The sequence below is a fragment of the Halichoerus grypus genome, chromosome 3 (genome assembly GCF_964656455.1).
Source record: "Halichoerus grypus chromosome 3, mHalGry1.hap1.1, whole genome shotgun sequence".
In the NCBI taxonomy this organism is placed as follows: Eukaryota; Metazoa; Chordata; class Mammalia; order Carnivora; family Phocidae; genus Halichoerus; species Halichoerus grypus.
In genome coordinates this window covers 140,889,729-140,914,147 of record NC_135714.1, presented here as the reverse complement: position 1 = coordinate 140,914,147, position 24,419 = coordinate 140,889,729, and the positions used below count along the sequence as shown (strand labels likewise).

The 24,419-nt window shown below is 34.6% G+C and overlaps 1 protein-coding gene across 15 annotated transcripts in view; it reads left to right on the top strand.

The window, feature by feature from the left end:
• MARCHF1 (membrane associated ring-CH-type finger 1) overlaps positions 1-24,419 on the top strand; it is an 861,947-nt gene that overhangs the window by 240,873 nt on the left and 596,655 nt on the right. For 3 of the 15 annotated variants that reach the window (XM_078069396.1, XM_078069395.1, XM_078069394.1), the window contains one exon: positions 2,530-2,615. The exons of 10 other annotated variants lie outside the window; for them this stretch is intronic. The gene's annotated coding sequence lies outside the window, so the exon portion shown is untranslated. Of the gene's footprint in view, positions 1-2,529; positions 2,616-3,611; positions 3,911-24,419 lie in introns of all 15 variants that reach the window. 2 more of the 15 variants (XM_078069399.1, XM_078069397.1) reach the window with 1 other exon arrangement.

Below are 24,419 nucleotides of genomic sequence, written 5' to 3'. Positions count from 1 at the left end.
CATGTTAATTATTATGGATGGTCAGAAGGAAGAAAAGGCACCATTTGCTTAAATCTCCAAAATTACTTATAGGAATTAATCTTTTTTTTTTTTTTTAAAGAATTATTTATAATGGCACAGTGGTCAGTTAGCCAGAATTTTCTAAAGGACTTGAGACATATTTAACAATAGCCAGCTTGGTTAATTGCATTTTTATTAAGATGACAATTTTTTTTTTTCTATTTGAGGACCTTCATGGAATGCTATGGGAACCCTAGCTTCAAGGAGTGGCTTATGCAGAATCAATATAGAAGTGTCCCTGCTCATCCAAAGATTTTCAGACTTATTGGGAAAACGAAGTATGAACAATGAAACTAGGAGAGGGATAAAGCAATGGTGGGCTGGGATAGTGATTAATTGAGGAGAAGATGGCTGTCCACAATTAGCAGTAGTAGATGATTTCAGCAGGATCGGATCTATGGAGAATGGAGTTTCCGTGAAGAATCTGAATTATCTGCTTTCAGTAGTCAAGTAGTGTTTATTTTTACACTGTCCCATTTTGGAACTATAAGACTTGAGAGAAATCTAGCGAACTGACATCATGTCAGCGTCCCCATCCACAGTCGTAATTCCAGTATCTTTTGGTACTCTGTTAAATAGATTTCCCTGGTTAAGTTTGTGTGTGTGTGTGTGTGTGTGTGTGTCTTTTTTTTATTTTATTTTATTTATTTATTTGACAGAGAGAGAGACAGCGAGAGGGAACACAAGCAGGGGGAGTGGGAGAGGGAGAAGCAGGCTTCCCGCTGAGCAGAGAGCCCGATGTGGGGCTCGATCCCAGGACCCTGGGATCATGACCTGAGCCGAAGGCAGACGCTTAACGACTGAGCCACCCAGGCGCCCTGTGTGTGTGTCTTTAACTTAGGTTCAGGATAATCACAATTGGGTGGTTGTTACTGTAAGGCATTTTTGGTCATAAGAAGTGAAAGGAACTGTGTCCTAATTCTCAGAACATGACAGTTTCTAATATCTCAATTGAATTTGGTTATTAAAAAACCTAAATATGATTGAGTTAATTTTGTTTTATTAAATTTTTATCACATTTGAATATTCTACAGGTTATTCTTTTTTATATTTAGCTAAAATCCACAAAGACTTTTTAAACTTAGCTTGCATTCGAATAATTACGTGGGACTACCAATGTTATTCCTAAAGGTCCCTTTAAACAGTTATTTCTGTACCTTTGGGGAGGGTATGTGAAGAGTTCGTACTTTTACCAAGTTGTCCTCTTATTTACCTAAAGCTCTCACATTGCCATTTAGAATGATGACCTCTGTGCTGCAACTAGTAGGCATGCCATTTTTTTTTTTTTTCCTTTTTTTGAATTGAAAGAGCCAACCTTGCTGCAAAGTGCACTGCCTGAAGAGAGGACAAAAGCTAGATGAAGAACAGCTGGGAGTATGATTTGGTCTGGCATCTTACAGACTTGCTAATGTTAATGGAGATGAGGGGGAGGGGTTCGTTAGATAAGTTTCTTTATGGGGCTTTTCTTTGTTAAGTAGTTGCCAGGAATCACTAAAAAAAGGAACTTGTAATGGCTGTTTACCCCTGAAGCAGATAAAAGCTAACCCTGGTTGATTACATCGAGAAGGAGCCAATAGCTATATCAGAAGCAAAAGATCTTAAGATCTTTAAGTAGTATTGGACAGGAAAATATTCTAGAAGTCCTCATCTTAGGAAAATGCTAGTAGAGAGGTATATTTGCCGAAGGAAGGATCAGGAAGCCAATGTTCCCTGCTGCTAACCCCCACCCTCCCATTTTCCCTTTCTACTTAAAGATAAATTCACCAAATAAACTACTACATGAAGCCAATTCCAGAAGCTTCCACTGAAAATAATAGTGTCAGGTTATAGGGGTCTGTTACTTACAGGACCCCTTGACACTTAGGGTAGCAAATAGGTTTTAATTCTTATGCTAATCCTAATGAATTGTTGAAATGGTCTTGGAGGGCTGTCGATAAAGTTCGGGAGGTCATGTTCAGGTTTGTTGAATAAGGATGTTACTATTAGTTAGAGACACCTTTTGTGGATATATAGATACAACATGAGTGACTTAACTAGAGTTCAGCTAGTAAATATATCTATATACTTAATGCTTAGGGGCATATTTTATGTTGATATGGATGGAGAAATGTTGGTGCTGTTAGAAGTCAAAAGATAAAGGCTCAATTCAGAAATGGAAACCTTGATTTGTTAACTGGTCTTTAGATTAATGACATAGGTTATACCTGAGAAAATACGGTAATTAGCAAGCCTTTGTTATTGGGGGTAGGGGGAGAAAAAAATGAAGTGAGATATGTCATCTTTTGTCCAGAAATTTGAGTGGGTCTAAATCTAATTTAGTGTCTCCTTACATTCCTAAAGGTTAATATAGTTCATGATATATATTTTACATTGTATTTTAGCACTTACAGTAGCCATTAAATACACAGGCTTGTGTGTAGTGTTCTTTAAATTTTAATTCTCTAGTGTTGGTTTTCCATTCTGCTTAAGGCATCTTTGAATTTTCAAACAAAGACATTCTCTTCTGCTCTGAAGAAGCAAGCCTTGCAGCAAGAATGAACAGCTCCTCCTTTCAGGTCTGTTTTTTCCTTAAATAAATACTACATGTAACAAACAGGGTTCTAGAGGGGAGGGGGGAGGGGGGATTGCTTAGCCCGGTGATGGGTATTAAGGAGGGCACGTACTGCATGGAGCACTGGGTGTTATACGAAAACAATGGATCGTGGATCACTACATCAAAAACTAATGATGTATTGTATGGTGACTAACATAATATAATAAAATTAAAAACTACAAAAAAAAATAATAAAAAAAAAATACTACATGTAGTTCATGTAGCTCCAGCACTTTGACTTTATTTTCCAAGCCCCTTACTGTCAGGAGAAGATAGACGTGTTACACATTCCTCCTTATTTTTCTGGCTTTAGGTAGCTCAGCTGCTGCTAACCAGTATTTGAGGTTTTATTTAGGGGAAGTCACTGCCTCTCAGAATGTGAACATTACTTTCACAAAGAGGATTGGGTTAATGAATATGAGATTTTGGGAAATTTTAAAAGATCAATGCTTTCTACTTAAGCTTGGGCACAGAAAAATTGGATAATGTCATTTTTTGAGATCACTTTTCCAGTTCTCTTCCAGGTAAGTTAAAATGTTAAGGCGATAGCGTTTCCTCTAGCACATGACATTCATGTGTGTTTATTGTTGCACATTATCAGGTTCTCTGAGACTTTCTATGTGTTATCAATTAGCTAAGATTCCCAGTGTTGTAAACTATCATGTTTATCTCACCATAGATCTTCATAATTCTGCAGAATTCTTAGATTTATGTTTTCATTTGCCAGGCCAGAGAAAGAAATCATTGCTTTAATATCCATTTCACAGGTAATTTAATTTCAAGAGAAGGTGAGGGAGGAGTTCCAATGAGATAACTAAGAATAAAATTCTGACTTTTTTTCTGTTATGATTTGTGTGATGCTAAGTCTATGCCTTACCAACCTAGGATTTCAGAATACATTTAAAAAAAAATCAGATTGCCCAACAATGATAGCCTTTGCATTTCTACTTGTTCACAGAAGAATTTATTCCCTTTCAATGGTCTTACTTATTCCTGAGAGCCTCTCAAGGAGGGAGTTGTCACTCACATGCTCAGGAAGAACCTTCAAATGAAGTCATGACACCAATGCCTTTTCAGTCCCTACCCCTCATGAGATCATCAAGACAAGCTGGGGAGTGGTGATTGGCTATCTCTTGCTGCTACTCTTTACTGTCGCCAACACTCTGCTCTGTTCTGCCCATGCTACTTCATCTGAAGTATAGACATATCCTTTCCTTAATTTACCTAAATACAAGCAAGATATAACTGCAAATTTTGGTAAGTCTATTCTAAAAGTTTAGGGAGGGGCGCCTGGGTGGTCAATCATGATCTCAGGGTCCTGGCATGGAGCCCCGCGTCAGGCTCTGTGCTCAGGAGGGAGTCTGCTTGAGGATTCTCTCTCTCTTTTTCTGCCCCTTCCCCCTCTCTAAAAATAAATCTTTAATAAAATAAAAGTTTAGGGATAACTAAAAAGGAGTAGAATGCAGTGCTAACATGTAGATGTACAGAGTTGGTTCCCACAGAAAACACAGATCTTCCTTCTACAGGGTCTATTTCAAGGGTGCTTCTTTGTGTAGCTATTGGCTTGCCCCCATTATGCAAATATCCCAAACTCACTACTCCTAGTCCTCCAAGAGTGCCTAGACCTTCCAATCCAGGTGCTACTTTTTAGGAGTGATTCCAATCCCCAGGGTCGGGCCTTGTTCTCTGCCGGGAATGGCCAGCAATCCCTGTACCGACGGATGAAATATTATTGCAGACTTTGCTGTGAAAGAGAGGAGAAGGCAAGGGGATCAACGCTCAGAGACGAAGACCCTTTACTTTTCTTTGCTCCCACTTTTATTGGTCCTTCAGGATAATCACAAATCCTTATTACTGTTTCTCAAGCATGTGATGTGTGACAAGGGTCTTACTGGAACTAGGAGGATCTGTTTATGGGAAAGATACGATATGCTAATCTGCGTGTTCTACGAGTTCTGCTAAACATAGCCTAAGGGACAATGCATACATCTCTTAGATCACAGGGAGGCTGTTTGGGCTAAGAAAGCTTGGGGGAAGGCAACTCCCCGTGGCATTCCAATGGCAGAGTGGTCACTCCGGCCTGGGCATTCCAAAGGCCTACACCCTTCTCTGAAACCTTCCATCGCCCCCAGCAGCCTCCGTGTTACATTTTAGCAAGCCAGGTATTATGGCTGATTTCATGCTCTACATTAACCCCAACAATTCTCTGACTCCCACTTGTGGCCACAGTATCTAACTCTTTCTGGCTCACTGATACTTGAAAACCTTTATCTCATCTATAAGAATGTCTTCTTATATTGTATCTCCCCCAGGACAGTCATATCAGTTCCCAAAATGTAGTTTGGCCAGTCTTAAATAACACCCCATATAGGACATTGATTTTATAATGCATATTGGACTCAACCAAGCCCAGACCATTTTCTCATTAATGTCTTTCATCAAATGTCTTTGTGAAGATCTACGCTGAAGTCTTAGGGGTCTTACTAAGGTTAGTCAGAGAGTAACTTCTCAACAGATATATACATACACATTGAACAAATAGTAGTCAAATTAAATTAATATAGAAGAAGGACTTCTCCCAAAGAAACATTCAGGTGAATGACTTTGTCCAGAAACAATGGGAGATGACTCTCTCTATATTAGATTATAAAGAGCCTTTTCGAGATATTTTTCAAGAACTAAAGAAAAGTCTCATGCCGTAGATCCCATGAAAAGTGCAGCCCAGACTAGTTGCGATTTTAAAATGATAGCTCCTCTATAGCTTAAACCTCTCAAAGTTAACAACCAACCAACCCACCCACCCACCCACCCACCAAACAAAATTAAAATATCCTTTTATGCTTGTTTTTGTTGTTATTAACTTGGTTGTTAATAGGTATGTAGGCCTTCCCGACCTCTTCAGCCATAAATAATCTCTTCCTTAGATATTCCATAAGCACTTTGACCCTTTCTGTGTCATGGGCTTTTTAATCATTTGGGTACTGTGTCTTTTTACTATATTGTGAACTCTATGAAGACAGGGACAAGTAATTTTTATCTCTGTGACTCTCTCCACACCACTGTATCCTACCTTTGGTAAGTCACCTCCATTTTTGGTAAATAGATGTCTCTGTGTGTAACTCTTTCTTAAGAGTAAGAGTCTTACATCATGGACTCTAATTTAATTTGTATGGCTGCTTTAAAGCAAATAGTAATAGACTCCTAAAGCTATGGGGATATTCCCTTTAATGCTCAGTGTTTACTAATATAGGTACTGAGGCAAGGTTGTCATGTGTGTAAGAGGTTAAGTCAGAGGAGAAGCAGGTGACTTCACCCCCTCTACTACAGTTTTCTCATTCATGAAACGAGTATGCTAATGGTACCTTCTGAGTAGTGCATTGTAAGGATTATTTGAAATTATTTCATGAAAAGCATTTAGAATAGCTTAAATTTTTTTTTTTAATTTTCATTTGTAGCCTAAAGATTTTAGTTCAGTCATAGCGAGAGGAAATATTTCCCCAGAGATATGGAAATAGTACAAATGATTAGATATAAGCCTGGAACTTACCTTTCATCATTAATGATGTACTTTGTTCATTGTTCTCAGATTGAAGATACCGATTTTGTTTCTTTTTTGTTTGACATATTTTACCAGGAGTACATATTTGACATATTCTGAAAAAGGAAAAAAGAGCTATTATTATTAGATATTGGCCCAGTGAACCTAATCCATAGCATTTGGCTGGGAAATCTGAAACTTACAATCCATTAATATTGGGACACCTGGGTGGCTTAGTCGGTTAAGCGTCTGCCTTCGGCTCAGGTCATGATCCCAGGGTCCTGGGATCAAGTCCTGCATCGGGCTCCTTGCTCAGCAGGGAGCCTCCTTCTCCCTCGGCTTGTGCTCTCTCTCTCTCTCTCTCTCTGACAAATGAATAAATAAAAAATCTTTTAAAAAAAAACCCAATCCATTAATATTGTGAAAACATGTTGGTAGTTGAATTTTCCTTGCTGCTATTAAAAAATAATCACTCTGTTGATGTTGCATGAAAGATATTACCATGTATTTTATCATCAAGTTTTGTCTGTCATGTTGTTCTATTGTCATAATATCATTGAAATATATTAACATAATTATTTTTTTCAGAATAGTTCTCTTTTTCACATATTCTGGAGTTTCAGTCTAGTAAGTAACAAGGTTGTCTATTAAGAAAAATCTTGAAGGAAGTCCTGACAACTTTAAAGTTAGAAAATGTGTCAGAATTATAATAGAAAGTAAATGCCAATGGTAAAAATTACAATAATACTTAGGCGAATAATGAGGGCTGTGAAATTTGAATTGAATGGAAAGACAGCATTAAGGTAGCAATCCATTTGACTAAAGTAAAATTTGTCGTATACTTTCAATCTCAAAATAAAATTTCTAGTTTTTTAAAGATACGAACAAGTTTAGACATTTTGTTCCTTTCATTCCTTTGGGGGCCCAACAAGACTCTAACATAAATCTAACATTAATTCTCTTTTCCAGAGATCTTAGTAATCGGGAGAGTTATGTGTCAAAAATCTGCTTTCCTGTTCTCAAGTTGTAGAATGACACGTTTTTAGATATATCTGGCCCACGTCCGAGCACTACATTTTCCATACCCTCTCCTCTTCCATACCACATAGATTGTCTTCTTTGGTAATGATTATACACAGGGAAATATGTAGCTTTAACAGTCTCAAGTAACCGGTTGCTGTGGGGTATTTATATGGAGTGGGTAAAGCACCAGATGTTATTTATACATGGCAAACAAATGACTTTCTTCTGAAATTGAGAAGAGATTTGTCTGATTTTGCCTTGAAGGCAACCTATTGCAACTTATATCTTCTTGGTCACTTGGAGCTCTGCCCTCTACTCTGGCCTTCCGTGGCGAATATGTTCTTTTTGAATCACCATGTTATTTCAGACTGAAAACCACCCCTGTCTCTCACCTCCTAAGTAACTCCTACTACAATCTAGGATGCTGATAACTTAATGCTCAGGATGGTGGAGTGAATTACAATGTAAGGAAAAGAAATAATGAAAACTAAAATTTGATGCTAAATTCTAAGTATGTAGGGGAAAGAAAAAAATGCTTTAAATTTTACAGGAGCCCTCTCATAGAAACATTTATTCCTGGTTTGACAGAAGACTCATCAAATTCTTGTAACTTTCCTAAGCAGAGCACTTTACTTCTTTTTATTATTAGCCTTGCCTTAAAAACTATGCCTAAGGGCCAGTCTGACTGAAAGAAAAAAGGCCAATTATAATCTCTTCCCAAAGAACTATCTATTTGAAATCATCATCTTTAGCTACACAAAGACCAAGCAAAACTTTGAAATTATAGTTATTTTCTAAAAATACTTTTTGATACTGTACCAGATCAGTATTTTAAGCAAGCTTTTCAGTCTCACTACCTTTAAGGATTGAGGAATTGAAACACTCACTATGAAGAAGAACACTTATTCCACAAAGAGAATGAAGGCATTTAAGAGCACTTTCGTGAGCCACTGATGCCATTGAATGGGAGAAACTCCACATAACTCTTAGAATCAGTAATCTGATAACCAGACTTGGGAAAAGTAGGTAAATGGCTTTTTCCAGCCACTTTCTGTCTTAAGGATGATTTTTTTCTGCTGTAATATACATTTGTCTATATTAACTGTTTACCGAGTTTTATGTAGCATGTATGGTCAACCGGGACCAAAAAATCTTTTTCTTTTTCTTAAAGTATTAAACTCTTTTAAGAAGAAGCTAAGCTTCAAAACCTTGACTCAGGTGGATTAAAACACACAGCCAAAATTTTAGTGGACAAAGAAAGTAGATGTTGTAAAAAATAGTCCTTACAAAATGGTGCTCAAATAGACTTTTTCCTAAGTGATTCTGATACATAAATAGCAACTCAGAATGACCTGATTATGACTATCTGTATTTTCGTTACCAAGTGTATTTCTCTTATTCGACAAAATGCTCCTTTTAAAATCCTTTAAAAAGTATAGGCAGCATATGCTTAACAACTCAGAACGTGCAGGGTCAACATGGCTACAAATATTCACCAAGTCTGCATCAGGATAAATGCTACCTGGTGTTTAATGTCAGTGATTGAGAAGAGGGCAGTGGAAAACAAGCACAGACTAGGAGTGGAAAAAACTGGGGTCTGGTGCTGGCTGACTAAATACATGGTCTTGGGCCAGTCACATAATTTCTTTGGATTTCATTTTCTTCAAACAAAGAAGTTAGAGTTGCATTTAGATTTTTTCTATCTCAACATTCTATGGATGTAGGTTTTAAAATATTAAATATATAGTTTGCTTTTTTCATCTTAAATAAATGTTTAGTAACTATTGATTATATTAAGCAAAATTTAACATACGACTCATTTTGATTTGAATTGCTAATGAATCTATCATTATAAGTAAAAAATAAGCATTATATTCTCCATATAAACTGTTTCATTTTCTTCAAAATTTATGATAGTAAATACACTTGTTAGGTGTTCAGTAATACTCCTTAGAACAGAGCTTGGAATGGTACATTTATTTCAGCATTTGCTATGAGTATCTTCAAATAAGTATTATCATGTCATTCTTTATAGCCCTCCCTGTACATTCCAGTGCCACATATTATGCTTCCATTTAGTATGAGACAATTCAGCATTTTTACTGGACAATAAGAACTACTATTTTATTATTTATTTTTTATTGAGGTGTAATTCACATACCATAAAATTCACCCTTTTAAAAATGTACATTTAAGTGGTGTTTCTAGTATATTCACAGAATTGTGCAACCATCACCACTATCTAATTTCAGAATATTTTCATCTGGTTTCCAAGGAAATCCAGAATGACTTTCTTCTATTAACATAAAACCTTTATTTTGTATTAATATAAAAGTAATAGTATAAATTTTATATTATTTAAGTATTTAAATTAATATTTTCTATTAATAAAAAATTTGGAGTTTTTGAGGCTTAGATTTGACTTTTTGTTTTTTTTGAGAGACAGAGAGTGAGTGCATGAGCAGGGGGGAGGGGCAGAAGGAGAGGGAGAGAGAGAATCTTAAGGAGGCTCCACGTCCAGTGTGATATATATATATATCACATCTTATTTATCCATGCATCCGTTGATGGACACAGGTTGTATCTGTATCTTGGGTATTGTAAATAATACTGCAATGAACATAAGGGTTCATTTTTTTTTTTTTGAATTAGTGTTTTTGTTTTCATTGGATAATTAGTTTTGTTTTCATTGGATAAATACCTAGAAGTGGAAAGTCTAGTTCATATGGTAGTTCTATTTTTAATTTTTTGAGGAACCTTCATACTGTTTTATATAAAGGCTGCACCGATTTATATTCCCACCAACACTAATTGAGGGTTCCCTTTTCTCCACATCCTTGCCAGCACTTGTTATTTCTTGTCTTTTTAAAATAATAGCCATTCTAACAGGTGTGAAGTGATATCTCAAAGTTATTTTGATTTGCATTTTCCTGATAATTAGTGACATTGAGCATCTTCTCATGTGCCTGTTGGCCATCAGAAAAATATCTCTTCAGATCCTCTGCCCATTTTTTAATTAGATAGTTTTTTTTTTTTGGCCTTTGAGTTGTAGGAGTTCTTTATATATGTGGTATATTAACCCTTCATTGGATATAACATTTGCAAATATGTTCTTCCATTTAGTAGATTGCCTTTTCATTTTGTTGGTGATTTCCTTTGATGCGTAGAAGTTTTGTTTTGTTTTAGTTTGATGTAGTTCCACTATTTATTTTTGATTTTGTTACCTTTGTTTTTGGAGGCAGATCCAAAAAAATCATCACCAAGAACTATGTCAAGGAGCTTACCACCTATGTTTTCTTCTGGTTTTGTGGTTTCAAGTCTTATATTCAAGTCTCTGATCTATTTTGAGTTGATATTTGTGTATGCTCTCGTTTCTTTTGCATGTGGCTTTCAGTTTTCCCAACACCATTTACTGAAGAGATTGTCCTTTCCCCATTGTATTTTCTTGGCTTTTTTGTTATAAATTAATTGGCCATAAAATTGCGGGTTTTCTTTTTGGGATCTCTATTCTGTTCCATTGAGCAGTTTGTTTCTATGTTAATACCATACTGTTGTGATTACTATAGCTTTGTAATGTAGTTTGAAATCAGGCAGCATGATGTTTCCAGCTTTGTTCTTCTTTCTTATCATTCCTTCGGCTGTTTGGGATCTTTTGTGGTTCCACAGAAATTTATTTGTTTCTGTGAAAAATGTCATTGGAAATTTGCTAGGGATTACATTGAATCTATAACAATATTAATTCTTCCAGTATATGAGCATGGGATATCTTTCATTCATCTTTCTTCAGTTTTTTTCAGCAGTGTCTTATAGTTTTCAGTGTACAGGTCTTTCAGCTCCCTGGTTAGATTTATTCCTGTGTATTTTACTTTTTTTTTCAGATGCAGTTGTAAATAGTGTTTTCTTAATTTCTCTTTCTTATAGTTCATTGTTAGAGTATAGAAATGCATCTGATTTTTGTATATTGATTTTGTACCCTGAAACTTAATTGAATTCATGTAATCTAACAGTTTTTTGGTGGAATCTTAGGGATTTCTATGTATAAATTCATCTCATCCACAAATAGTGAGAATTTTACTTCTTTTTTTTTCTCCAATTTGGATGCTTTTTATTTCTTTTTCCTGCCTAATAGTTGTGGTTAGGACTTCCAATACTGTGTTGAATACAGATAGTGAGAGTGGAGCTTATTGTTCTGATCTTAAGAGGAAAAGTTTCAACTTCCTATTGTTGAATATGATGTTAGGTGTGGGCTTGTCATATATGTTCTTGATTACGTTGAGGTACTTTCCCTCTATACCCACTTATGTTGAGTTTTTACAATAAATTAGGCTTGAGTTTTGCCAAATACATTTTTTTTCATCTATTGAGATGTTCTTATGACCTTTCTCTCTCATTTTTACTTCTTTTTTTTATTATGTTATGTTAATCACCATACATTACATCATTAGTTTTTGATGTAGTGTTCCATGATTCATTGTTTACATGTAACACCCAGTGCTCCATGCAGTACGTGCCCTCTTTAATACCCATCACCAGGCTAACCCATCTCCCCCCCCTCCTCCCCTCTAGAACCCTCAGTTTTATCTCTCGTTTTTAATGTGGTGTATCGTGTTGATTGATTTACAGATGCTGAACCATCCTTACATCCTTGGAATAAATCCCAGCTGATCATGGTATATGATCATTTCAATGTATTGTTCTATTTGGTTTGCTATTTTCTTGAGGATTTTTGCATTTATGTTCATCAAGGACATTGACCTATAGTTTTCTATTTCTGTGGTGTCCTTGTCAGGTTTTGGTATCAGGGTAATGCTGGACTCATAAAATGAGTTTGGAAACATTCCTTCTTCCAGTTTTTTGGAGGAGATTGAGAAGGTATTAAACCTTCTTTGAATATAGGATAGAATTCACTGGTGAAGCTGTCTGGTCCTGGACTATTGTCTATTGGAGGTTTTTGATTATTAATTCAATATCCTTACTAGTAATCATTCTATTCAGATTTTCTGTTTCTTCATGATTCAGTCTTGGAAGATTGTAATTTTCTGGGAATTTATCCATTTCTTCTAGGTTGTCCAGTTTGTTGGTATATACTTGTTCATTTTAGTCTCTTACGTTTTTTTTTGGTATCAGTTGTAACTCCTTTTCCATTTCTGATGTTGTTACTTGAAGCCCTCTCTCTTTTTTTCTTAGTGAGTTTAGCTAAAAATCTGTCAATTTTGTTCATCCATTCAAATCAGTTCTTAATTTTATTGATTGTTTGTATTGTGTTTTTAGCTTTTATTTTGTTTTCACCCTGATCTTTATTATTTTCTTCTTTCTACTAAGTTTGTTTTTCTTCTTTTTCTAGTGCCTTTAGGTGTAAAGTTAGATTGTTTATTTGAAACTTTTCTTGAACTTTTCAAGGTAAACCCTGTATCACTATGAACATCCTTAGAACTGCTTGTTCTACATCTCATGGATTTTGGTACATTGTATTTCCATTTTCACTTGTCCCAAGGTTTTTTGATTTCTCCTTTGATTTTTTCACTGATCCATTTGTTGTTCTGGTTCATGTTTTTAAATCACCACATAATTGTGATTTTTCCAGTTTTCTTCTTATAGTTGATTTCTAGTTTCATACAGTTGTGGTCAGAAAAGATGTTTGATATGATTTCAGTCTTCTTAAATTTATTGAGGCTTGTTTTGTGGCTTAATATATGATCTATTCCAGAGCGCATTCCATGTGCATTTCAGAAAAATTTGTATTCTGCCACTTTTGGATGTGACGTTCTCTATATATCTATCAGGTCCCTCTTGTGTAATGTGTTGTTTAAGGTTGATGTTCCCTTGCTGATTTTTTTTCTGGATGAGCTGTCCATTGATGTAAGTGTATTATTAAATTTCCTTGTTAGTATTGTATTGTCAATTTCTGCCTTATAGTCTGTTAATACTTGTTTTATATACTTAGGTGCACCTGTCTTGTGTGCATAATAATTCACAAATTTTATATCTTTGTGTTGGATTGTTCCTTTTAATTGTTATATAATGCCCATGCTTGTTTTTTTATTATAGTCTTTATTTTAATGTGTTTGGTATTATATAAGTATAGCTACCCCAGCTTTCTTTTGGTTTCCATTATTATGAAATATCTTCTTCCATCCTTTCACTTTCAGTCTGTGTGTATCCTTACATCTGAAGCGAGTCTCTTTCTTATAGGCAGCTTATAGATGATTCTTCTTATTTTTTTTTTTTTATCTGTTCTGACACTCTGTGTGTCTTGATTGGGGAATTTTGTCCATTTACATGATACTAATAATTAGTAGGTACTTATTGCCATTTTGTTCATTGTTTTCTGGCTGTTTTGTAGTTCCTCTGTGTTCCTTTCTTCTTCACTTACTCTCTTCTCTTGTGTTTGATGATTTTCTTTAGTGTATTGCTTAGAATCCTTTCTCATTATTTTTGTGTATCTGCTCTAGTTTTTGCTTTGTGGTTACCATGAAGCTCACATATAACTGGTATACATATATATAGTCTATTTTAAGTTGATAATAAGTTAAGTTTGAATGCATTCCAAAACTCTACCTCCCCCCCATCATTTTGTTTTTGATGTCACATTTTACATTTGTGTGTGTGTGCATGTGCATGTGTATCCCTTAACTAATTGTTGTAATTATAGTTATTTTCACTCCTTTTCTCTTTCAACCTTGATACTAGTTATAAGTGATTAATCCACTACCTTGTTATATATTTGCCTTTACTAGTGAGATTTTTACTTTCATATGTTTTCCTATTACTAATTAGTGTCCTTTCTTTTTAGGTTAGAGAAACCTCTTTAATACTTCTTGTAAGGCTGGTTTAGTGGTGATGAACTCCCTTAGATTTTTCTTGTCTGACAAACGTTTTCCTCAATTCTGAATGATAATGTTGCAGGTAGAGTATTCTTGGTTGGAAGTTTTTTCCATTCAGCACTTTGGATATATTATGCCACTCTCATGTGACCTACAAAGTTTCTGCTGAAACATCTGCTGATAGCCTTATCAGGGGTGGGGGGGGTCCCTTATATGTAATAAATTGTTTTTTTCTTTCTGCTTTATAAATTTTCTCTCTTTAACTTTTGTCATTTTAATTATAATTTGTCTTGGTGTGGTTCTTTCTGGGTTCACCTTATTTGGAACTCCCTTAGCTTCCTGGATCTGGATGTCTATTTTCTTTCCCAGATTAGGGAAGTTTTCAACCATTCTTTTTCAAATAAGTTTTCTCTTTATTTTCCGTCTTTTCTTCTTCTTCTGGGATCCCTATGATGCAAATGTTGTTCCATTTGATGTTGTCTCATAGGTCCCTGAAACTATCTTCACTTTAAATTCTTTTTTCTTTTTGTTGCTCTGTTTGGTAGGTTCCAATGCCCTGCCTTCCAGGGCACTGAATTTTTTTTGTTTTTGTTTTTGTTTCATCTAGTCTGCTGTTGAACCCTTCTAGTTTCTTTTTCAGTTTAGTTATTGTATTCTTCAGCTCTGTGACTTCTGTTTGGTACTTTTTTATATTTTCTATATCTTTGTTGAAATTTTTGCTGTGTTCATTCATTCTTCTTCGATTTGGTGAGCATCTTTATGACCATTATTTTGAACTCATAATCTAGTGAAGTACTTATTTCTATTTCATTAAGGTTTTGTTTTGTTTTGTTTTTGAGGCTATATCTTCTTCTTTATTTTTTGGAACATATTTCTGTTTCCTCATTTTGCTTGACTCTCTGTGTTTTTATATACTAGGTCAAACAGCCACCTTGAAGGAGTGTTTTTGTGTAGGAGATGAACCTTATTGTTCAACTTTGCTCTGGCACTTGGTTGTTTCTCGAACCTTTGTGATTATCTAGGCAGCTTGATTTATTCTTGAGAGGTTACAGTTTTTGATGGCGTAACAAGATCTGTCAGTGTTCCAAACTCAGTCAGCATCTGGTTTCAGGCTGATTGGAGGGCAGACCCTCAGGCCACAGCTTTTAAAATACACACATTTATAGTTCTGTGGGACCACAGTTGTACACCCTGCTTGCCTCCAGACCAGGTGATCTGCAGGTGTCACCTGCTAATAGTCATAAAAATCAGGGCTCCAGATGAGTGTAAGAGCTCCTTTCTGGGAGGTACTGGTGAGCTTAGTGATGTTAAGGGAGAGTGCAAGGATAGCTTTCCCCAGTCTGCATTCTCTGCAGTCTCAAGAAGTGTGGCAAACCTGTAGTCTGCCCCTCAGCCTGAAGCTCTAGAGAAGTAATTAGGCCTTTTTTACAGAAAGACTGGGGGCATGTTTAAGTCTGCTGTTTTTCACCCCAGGTTGATAGCCTGCCAAGAAATTTTTCTTCAATAGTTTCAGTCCCATCAGGACCAGAAATATAAACCTCCTTGGCCACTCGACGCAGGCAATCAGAGTGTTCTGTATGGGGACTGCATATGCCTACTGGCTTTGGAGATGCTATGGGAATGCACAGGGTCTAGGAGCGCCCACGAGCTTTTTAGCAAGTACAAGAGCATAGAGCTGGTATATGTCCACTGGCTTTATCAAGGCACTGGGAGAGTGCAGGGCCAGGGCACGCGTGCTGGTTTTAAGAGGCACTGGGAGAGTGTAAGGGCAGGTCACACCCACTGACTTTAGTGGGGCAGTTGGAGAGTGCTATGACTTCATGGGGTCCCCAGCACTAGCAAGGTAGAAGTAGAGTACAAAAATGATGTCCACCAGCACTGGTGCCAGCAAGGTAGAGGAAGAGCACCTGCCTACTCCTCTGTTCCTGGAGAGAGCTCCCGAAGTCTTATGTCTTTCTGACAGATGCTTTATGATTAGCGTATCTCCTTCCCGTATAGTCTAGGTCATCTTCAAACTGTTGGTTTTGCACTGGGTCCTATGGTGAGTGAGTTTGCCTACCAGCCCTTTAAGAATGGAATCTGTGTTTCCTACAGCCTTTGGGTCTTCTGAACATAAGGATATTGGCTTTTAAAGGCAGAACTTTGAGGGCTTGTCTCTCTGGTGCAGGTTTCAAAGGTTCGGCTTACCTAATATGTGGCACAAACTTTTGCTTCTCAGGGAGAAGCTCTGTTATTTGTTAGATCTTTCCCAATTGTAGCTTATCATGCTAGGATTGGGGTTTTTGGGAGGACCACATCTCTGCCTGTCCTCCAGGTCTACATGTCGCTCTTTTATCCTTTGTTGTGGAGGAACTGTTCAGCCAGTTTTTAGGTCTTTTTCAGAGGGAACTGTTCCTTTGTTCCTTATGTAGTGGTGTGTCTATGGGAGGCAGTGAGTTTAGGATTTTCCTACACTGCCATTTTGAATTACCTCCTGTTTCTTTTTGTTCTTGGTCTTCTTGTTTTTTCTTCTTTTCTTTTTCTTTTTATTATTATTATTAGTTATTCAGCAGTGGCTCAAGTTATCTTACATATTTCAACTTTATATATCTATTAGATATCTATTCATCACAGAACATCACCCTTAGTCATGATATACTGAAACTGATTCTCATCTGTAAAGGAAAAAAAAAATGGAAATTTGATCATTGAAATTAAAGATTCTGGATGGGAGATGTAAGGGTGACAATTTCTCTACTGGGAATAAAAAGATGTTCTTAGAGTACTCTCTGAGAGATTCAGTTCAACAAAAAGAACTTTCTGAAATGAAAGTAGGGCTCTTGAGGCATTCACTCTGTTGCTAAGGGAGGCCAGAAACTCCTCTAGAAATTTCCAAAGACATGATAGACTCTCATAAACTTGGGAATAGTGTTCTGTTGATGGTAGTGAGGAAAAATAGATAACAGCTTGAAGAAAACTGTAACAAACATTTACGGATTCTATACATAAAGCAAGGGATTTTGAAAGCTGGAGAGAGAATCAGCCTTAGAAACATTAGTCATCCCTGACTGTATTTTATTAGTTTAATTTAAAAATTGAAAAGAAATGTTTTAGGAAAAATGGATGATTCTATTTCCTTCAATTTCATGTTTAGAAACAGTTTTAATTGGATTTATTAGTACAAAAGAGAATTAAAAACCAAAAGAGCAAGAGAAAAAAGAAAGAAGTTAAAGTGAAGCATTGAAAAAGTAGAAAATAGTTTAGTTTATAATGAGATGAAATAGTTTTATGGCCCAAAGGTGTATAGGAATGTACCTTGTTTCTCGTAGTCATTACTTTTTTTCTAGGCAGATATACCACTTCTAATGTATTTAATTATTATAGGTGGAATTAATATATTAATATTTTTTAGTCTTCAACATTTTGAAAAAAGATTTGGGAAAAAATGTGCTCAGCTTTGAATTACTTCATTTTCTAGAGATTGTTGAGTGATAATAACCTTGTTTTACTGCAAATATAACAAGACCATTTTATATTTTCATAATCTTGTTTCCATGGTCTTGAAGAAGTGCTATAGGGATATACTTACTTATGATAAGTCATTAAGACCTTACAATGAAACCATAGAATTTGGTTAAAGTTACATACTCATCTTTAATCATTGTCTCTGTGTTATAAATATGTTTCTTATATGTCTCATCTGGTTCAAAATATTTTTTTAGCACTTTCTTCCTCTATGCCCTCATTGTAACTACTACCTGCCCCCACACCTTTTGAAAAATAGCCTTAGCTGAGTGGCTACCAGTATTTATTCAAGCAAATAAATGTCAAAATGAATCTTTCTCCAAAGAGCTAATATTTCCCACATAATAATGCTTTTATCTGGTTCTCCTTAAGAAATTAACATGATTTATTTCTTAAGTTTCCACTAAATCTTCACTCCCTTGGAACTGTATTACTTTATATAAAATCATATATGTGTTCTATTACATGTGTACACGTAGGTGATTGTGCCTATAAGTGCAGTATAGGTAATCATTATTGACATTTCATATGTTTACATTTACATTATACTAACACTTTATATATGTATATCATTTGTAGTCATATATGCATATTCATGTAGATTGTTTGTAGTCATATATGCATATTCATGTAGATGTTTGTAAATGTATTAGTAACCAATATGATCATTTTAAAAATAGAGAACTTTTTTCTGAATTTCTTTTAATTTTGGCACCATATAAAAATGTATTATAACCTTATAAATTTATATCAACTGTATCTTCTCTCTATGTACTTGCAAACAGATGCAGTGTCTCTCTCTCTCACTCTCTCTTTTTAAGATTCTAGTGTCATTACTTTAGAGCTTAACTATAAAAAAGATTCTAGCTATGGGTTTAAGAGAATCTAGATGCCTAGAGTGGACCCCTAAACATTCTGATTTGCTGGGATTGAGGGAAGGTTGAAGCACCTGTACTTTTAACAAAGAATTTTAGTGATTCTCATGGCAGATATTTCTTGGACCATATTTTTGAGTATTCTGTCCTAGACAATGATCACCTAGATCAGTATCAAATGTAATTTATGCATTAAATAACTTATCTCTGTTGATGACTTTAGTAAATATTAGCAGATCCTTCACTAAATTGTTGAGGGGTTCTTACTCTAAGAAGAATGCCAGAATTAAAAAAAAAAAAAAACCTACAGTGTTTTATATTTCTTTATCTAATTAGCTTCATTGCTGTGGGTTGTGTTTCCAAATGGAACTCTATATTTGTAACTCAGAAATAGTTCCTCTCCAGTATTTCCAATTTATATGTAGCTGAGGAGACTCTGCATGGAAGAAAGAAGGCATGAGCTGCCCTAATAACCAACCAGGAGGCCCCTGTCCTTTTATTTGAATAAGATCTCAAAGACAATGATTGAAGCAAGTTCTACATGGAACTCCTTCAAAACACACATAAAAAAATGGAGAGGTAATAGCAAAAGTACCCATTATCCTTTCTAAACCTGACAAGGTGTTATCCAGGTGCAGGATACTTACTTCATATCTTAGTTGTGTGGGGGGAAATAATTGCTCAATTAAACTTGGAAAATTAGTTTTTTTCAAGACTGATACTTTGGCAGACCTCAAAATGTTTGGATTTGTGCCTTGAATCTTCTATTTTTTTTTTTTCAATTGATAATACATGCAATATGCTAACATAAAGTCAAAGGGTTAAAAAAAATAGAGATGAAAGTAATTTTCTGTTTTGTCCCTGTATACAGACCTTTAGTTCTCCTCCTTAGAGGTAACTGCTATTAGGCATTTCATATGTATATTTCCAGAGTCTGTTGAGTATTGTGGTGTATGTGTCTGTTGGGGGGAGGGAAGATATAAATAAATGCAGGTCAGGAAATTCCCTTGATTTTAAATAGCAGGAGACATGCGTTAAAGAGGGACTTAGTGGCCTGAGTTAATGTCACTGAGCAGCATATTTACCACCAGAGAGCCACTTAGATACCAGAGGATATATAATATATTCTTCAAGTAAGCATGTATTCTCTCAGGGGAAAAAATGGGATTTTTAAAGCAGTTACTGCTTTTAGTAGACAATAGAAATTTAAATGAGAATGCATTTTAGCATAATGAAAATTATCAGAGTTTTAAGATACCCTTTGAGATTGTGGAAACACTGGTACCCAATCACTTGTTCTGGCAGAGTAAAATCAGTGAATACCCTATCATAGTAATGTGTTTGGAAAGCAATTTGGAAGTAAAAGGAGAAATTGCTTCCCCTGACCCATTCATGAAATTTCTCTCTAATATCTAAAAAGGTTTTATAAAGACAAAAAATAATAATGCTTAAAAGGGGCAAAGTTCATAACTGATTATTGAATAAGAATGACTTTGAAAATAAAACTTTAATTGAATACCTACTATTTATAAGATATTATGTTAGGGTTATAAAACACTGGAGGAATTTTCATTATAGTTAGGAAAGACACATACGTGAAAAAAAAATAATCTTTGTCTGTATCTGTTTAGAAAGTGAGGCCATCATAATTGGAATCTGTGAATCATATTCTTTTCAGACTAAAGCTACTCTTTGACCTTTTTGCAAAGTACAGTAGCTCTGTTAAGTTAATGAGAGGATCACTAGCAGCAGGTAGATGGGTAGTGTTCACTGCTTGGATAAGCCAGACACTCCTTTAGGACATACCAAATTTCAAGAATTTTAGTCTTTTTTGGACTGTACTACTAACTCTTTCCAACAGCCTACATAAATAATCTTTGGTAAGCTATTCATAATCGAGTAGTCTTTGGACATTAGAGTATATCGTAATTACATCACTTTCTTTTAGGTAAAATTTTTGTTGCATGTATGTGCATGTGTTTCTGTTTATATTTTGATGTGATGAAATTTTTAGTTAAAAAAAGTCTATAATGATTTTGAATCCAGTAAAAGGGTATTTATCTTCCTTGTCCACGTTCACAACCAGTTAAGAGATAGAGGGAACATGATGACTGGAGATGAAAAAAATTACAGTTTCATTCTTGATAAAAGCTACCATCGGAATACATAGTTTAAATCCACAGATAAAATGGGTCTGTCCTCCCACCTTAAATTTTTCCATCAGGTCATTGGCTCAGTTGGGCAACCACATTTTCCTCTACAGGGGCAGCCCCTTGGCTGCAGTGGATGAGAGCACTCTGAAAGGCATACATCATGCTGAGACCTACTTAGAAAGTGAACCCTGAAGGGATTGAGCTGCATTTTCCTGGTTCCTTCTTTCAAATGCATCCATCAGATAATTTATTTTTCTTCCTTCTTAGACAGTTGATTTCAGATCTGAGGCAACCACAGTACAAGTAGTGCTTGGGATGTTGTATTCTACTAAAAATTAAGGAAGTTTAAAGACTAATGGGATCATGTTCAGAGGAATGATAACCCAGTTTGAAGATGTTCCTACTGGAAACATACATGACATGAGCATCCCCAAATGATAATGTCTACAATTGATTATAATATCTGGTATAAAAAATTAATGAACTCTAATGATAATAAATACATATTTGCATACATACATACATATGCAGGTATGAGAAAGGGGAAAGAAGACAAAATTTTTGTCAAAGATGTGCTGGATATAAATGTATATGGAATGATAGAATTGGAAATTCAACTTTTATAACTGATTCAGGGAAAGGTCATCAATTAATGCTAAAACCATTATGTCAGTGATTGTTGGGGAATAGGATATTCAAATGTTGGCAGAAAAATCCAGCATAGGCTGCAAAAGGAAAATGTGTATTTACAGTGGTCAGAACTGCCAGTCATTATCTTAGCCAAATGAGTACATCTATAGTTGATTATCACTAATAGTAGGACAATGTAATAAGTTTTTACTTTCTGATATGATGCAACATGAAGAAAATCATCTATAATGCATTCTTGCTAATAATGTTAACCTGAACATTCTAAATCCTAGCAAACGGAAGGAAGTTAAGGGAGGGAGGGAGGGAAGGAATGAAGGAAGGAAGGAAGGAAGGAAGATGGAAATAAATGAATACAGGAGGGGAAGGAAGAAGGAGGAAGGTAGGAAGGAAGGGTTATTTTATCATCCTCTTTCTGTCTCACAACAATTTGTCTCTCTTGAATCATCTATACTACTAGTACACAAGAAGCTACAGGTTTTTGTTTATTTTGTTTTAATTTATTCTGTTGACTATTCTGTGTAGGATTTCTTACTTTTAGAAGCTAGTACATTTCAAGTAGTAATTCAGAAATTAGTATTAATACTAGTAATAATATTAGTATTAATAGGATTTATAAGTGAATATTCTCTTGTAATTTTTTTGGCGAGGACTAATTAGTCAACACATTCCTGAAAAATTCACTTGCTTTTTTAAATAGAAATTTACATGGAATGTATCATATGTATTCAATACACAAACTTCATGTAAGAAATTACATTTTTATGAAAAGCTAGTTAATTCGCTGAAGGCCACTCAAGAGCTATACTAATTAAAATGGTGCTGTTTTATAGAGCAAAATGATGTATCCATAGCTACTCAGACTAACAGTTATAGGAAACTAGTTTGTAAACAAGGTCATCATCAGTAGAATTTTAAAGGCTTTGCTATTTTCTTTGATAATTTATTCTTAGAATTTCCAGGTTCAGATCCTAGAAGGACAGCCATAAATAGTTCCTGTTTCTGTTTACCTATAATCATTCAAAAGAGGAAAGTATAAATTTATATTAGTAAAATATAATATTAATTTGTTTTTCTCAGTCAGTTCTTAGAAACTATCTTTTTCCTTGATGAACATTCTGATGCCATTATAAAAACTGCTCTCTCAAGATTTAAAGCAAATTAGGTTTACAATTATGTGATTGTATTTCCAAATGCCAAATGTAATTTGCTCTGACAGGAGGAATTTACTCTCATAGACAAATGTTCAAGTTCTTCCATTATTTAATGACAAAATAAACAGAAAATTTCTCTTTTTGTACCTGAGTATACTTTATTTAGCTTCCTTCCATCTGCTCTGCAAATGCTCTTGTAAAACTGTATCCCATGGCAACCCTCAATGGCATTTTAGCTCCCAGTCTCCCAAGTGAGCTCATCTCTCCCAGGGAAACCACCTTAGCACTTCAAGGACAGCATTTTCAGTAATTTGGAAGGGGCCTGGTTTTTGAGAATCCCCCACAATTTTCATTATGGAGTACAGATATTGCATATACATTCCTTTATGCTTACAAGAAGATACTTGATTTTCACATGGTATTTGAATCATGTTTAAAACCCAAAGAAGAGAATGAGTCACATTATTTTATAGAATCACTACTCTCCTGTCTGTAGACAAAGAAATGACAGATAATCACTTTTTTTTAAATCATTGTGAAAGAAGTCTGTCCTAGAAAGTTAAATGAAATAAAAGCTTATAAATTTTGAATTTTAGTGGGAAGAAAAAATCAAGTCCATTTATTTCATATTTATAACACATAACTACATCAATTAACTTGTTAATTTATGCTGAGAGAATTATGGCTTACTGAAAACAACAGTGAGCCAAAATCATCCAACCTGGGATCTCTTCCCACGGGGGCCAGTTACAGCCAAAGTGTTTGGAAGTCATTTAATCTCTCTAAGCCTCAGTTTTCCAGTTAGAGAATGGGTAAAACTTCACAGGGTGTTGTGAAGATAATAAGAGATTCTTAAAAAAATTCTTCATTAATTACAGCACTATGCAGGTTTTATTATAACACTTCATCTCAATATTTTATTATTGTATTGTCTATACACAGTTAAAACAATGATGTTGTAGCTTTAAGCACATTTACCTAAAACAATGAAATAAAGTGAAATTATAAATGAAATCATTGTTGGTATTTGAAATCTTGAGTGAGAAAAGAATAATAAACTGCTTCCTGCATAATCTGCCTTTCTTATGAAGCCAAAACACTCCATAACATCCGGTATTTGAATTTAAAATTGCTTTTGTACCTTTGAATATACATCCATATTTTAATAACTGTTTTCAAAGCATAATTAATTTGAAAAATGCTTTAACATTCTATTGTGATGAACCGTTATAAAGAAACTAAAATTCATATGTGCTTAAAAATATGTTTATTTTAAAAATATCTTATTCTATTTTTTCTTCCAGTTATCATTGGTGCTTAAATTTAAAATGATAATGTTTATAAAATTAATGCATGATTTTTGCATTCTAATGAATCTTATTCAAAACATTATTCTAATTTGCTATAAATGCTTTTACAAAACTCTGGATTCTACATCACAACTACACTTGATCAAAATTTGGTAACATAGCATTTACTTTCTAAAATACATGTGATGATTTTAGAAAAATGTTAAAACTAGAAATTTATTTAGAACAGGACTTTCTTAAAAAAAAAAAAAACCTTTAACATTCATGGGAAAAAATCTACATTGAGCCAACATTTATATATAATAAAAATGACATAATGAAAAAAATCATTATGTGCCTCATAAAATCAGATAATCAACTAATTCAAAGAAAAGTTAAGTAAGTGCAGTGACCACCTCTCTGAGATTTTGCCATCCCTTTGGATAATTTATTCTCAGATAATTTATTTCAGCTACAAAATTAGAAGGAAAGTCTCAAATAGATTTCTATTTTTGCTTACCTACAACCATACAAAATAGGAAAGTACAAATTTATACTGCTAAAATACATTAATTTTTTTATTAATATATTTTGAACTGTATGCTTTTTGAACTATATGTTTTTAAAAAGCGTTATCAAACTATTATAAAACTGCTTTACCAAGTTTTAAAATGAGTTAGATTTATAATTATTTACAATTATGAATTTGTATTTTTATTTATTTTAAACTTTATTTATTTATTTATCTGGCTCTGTGC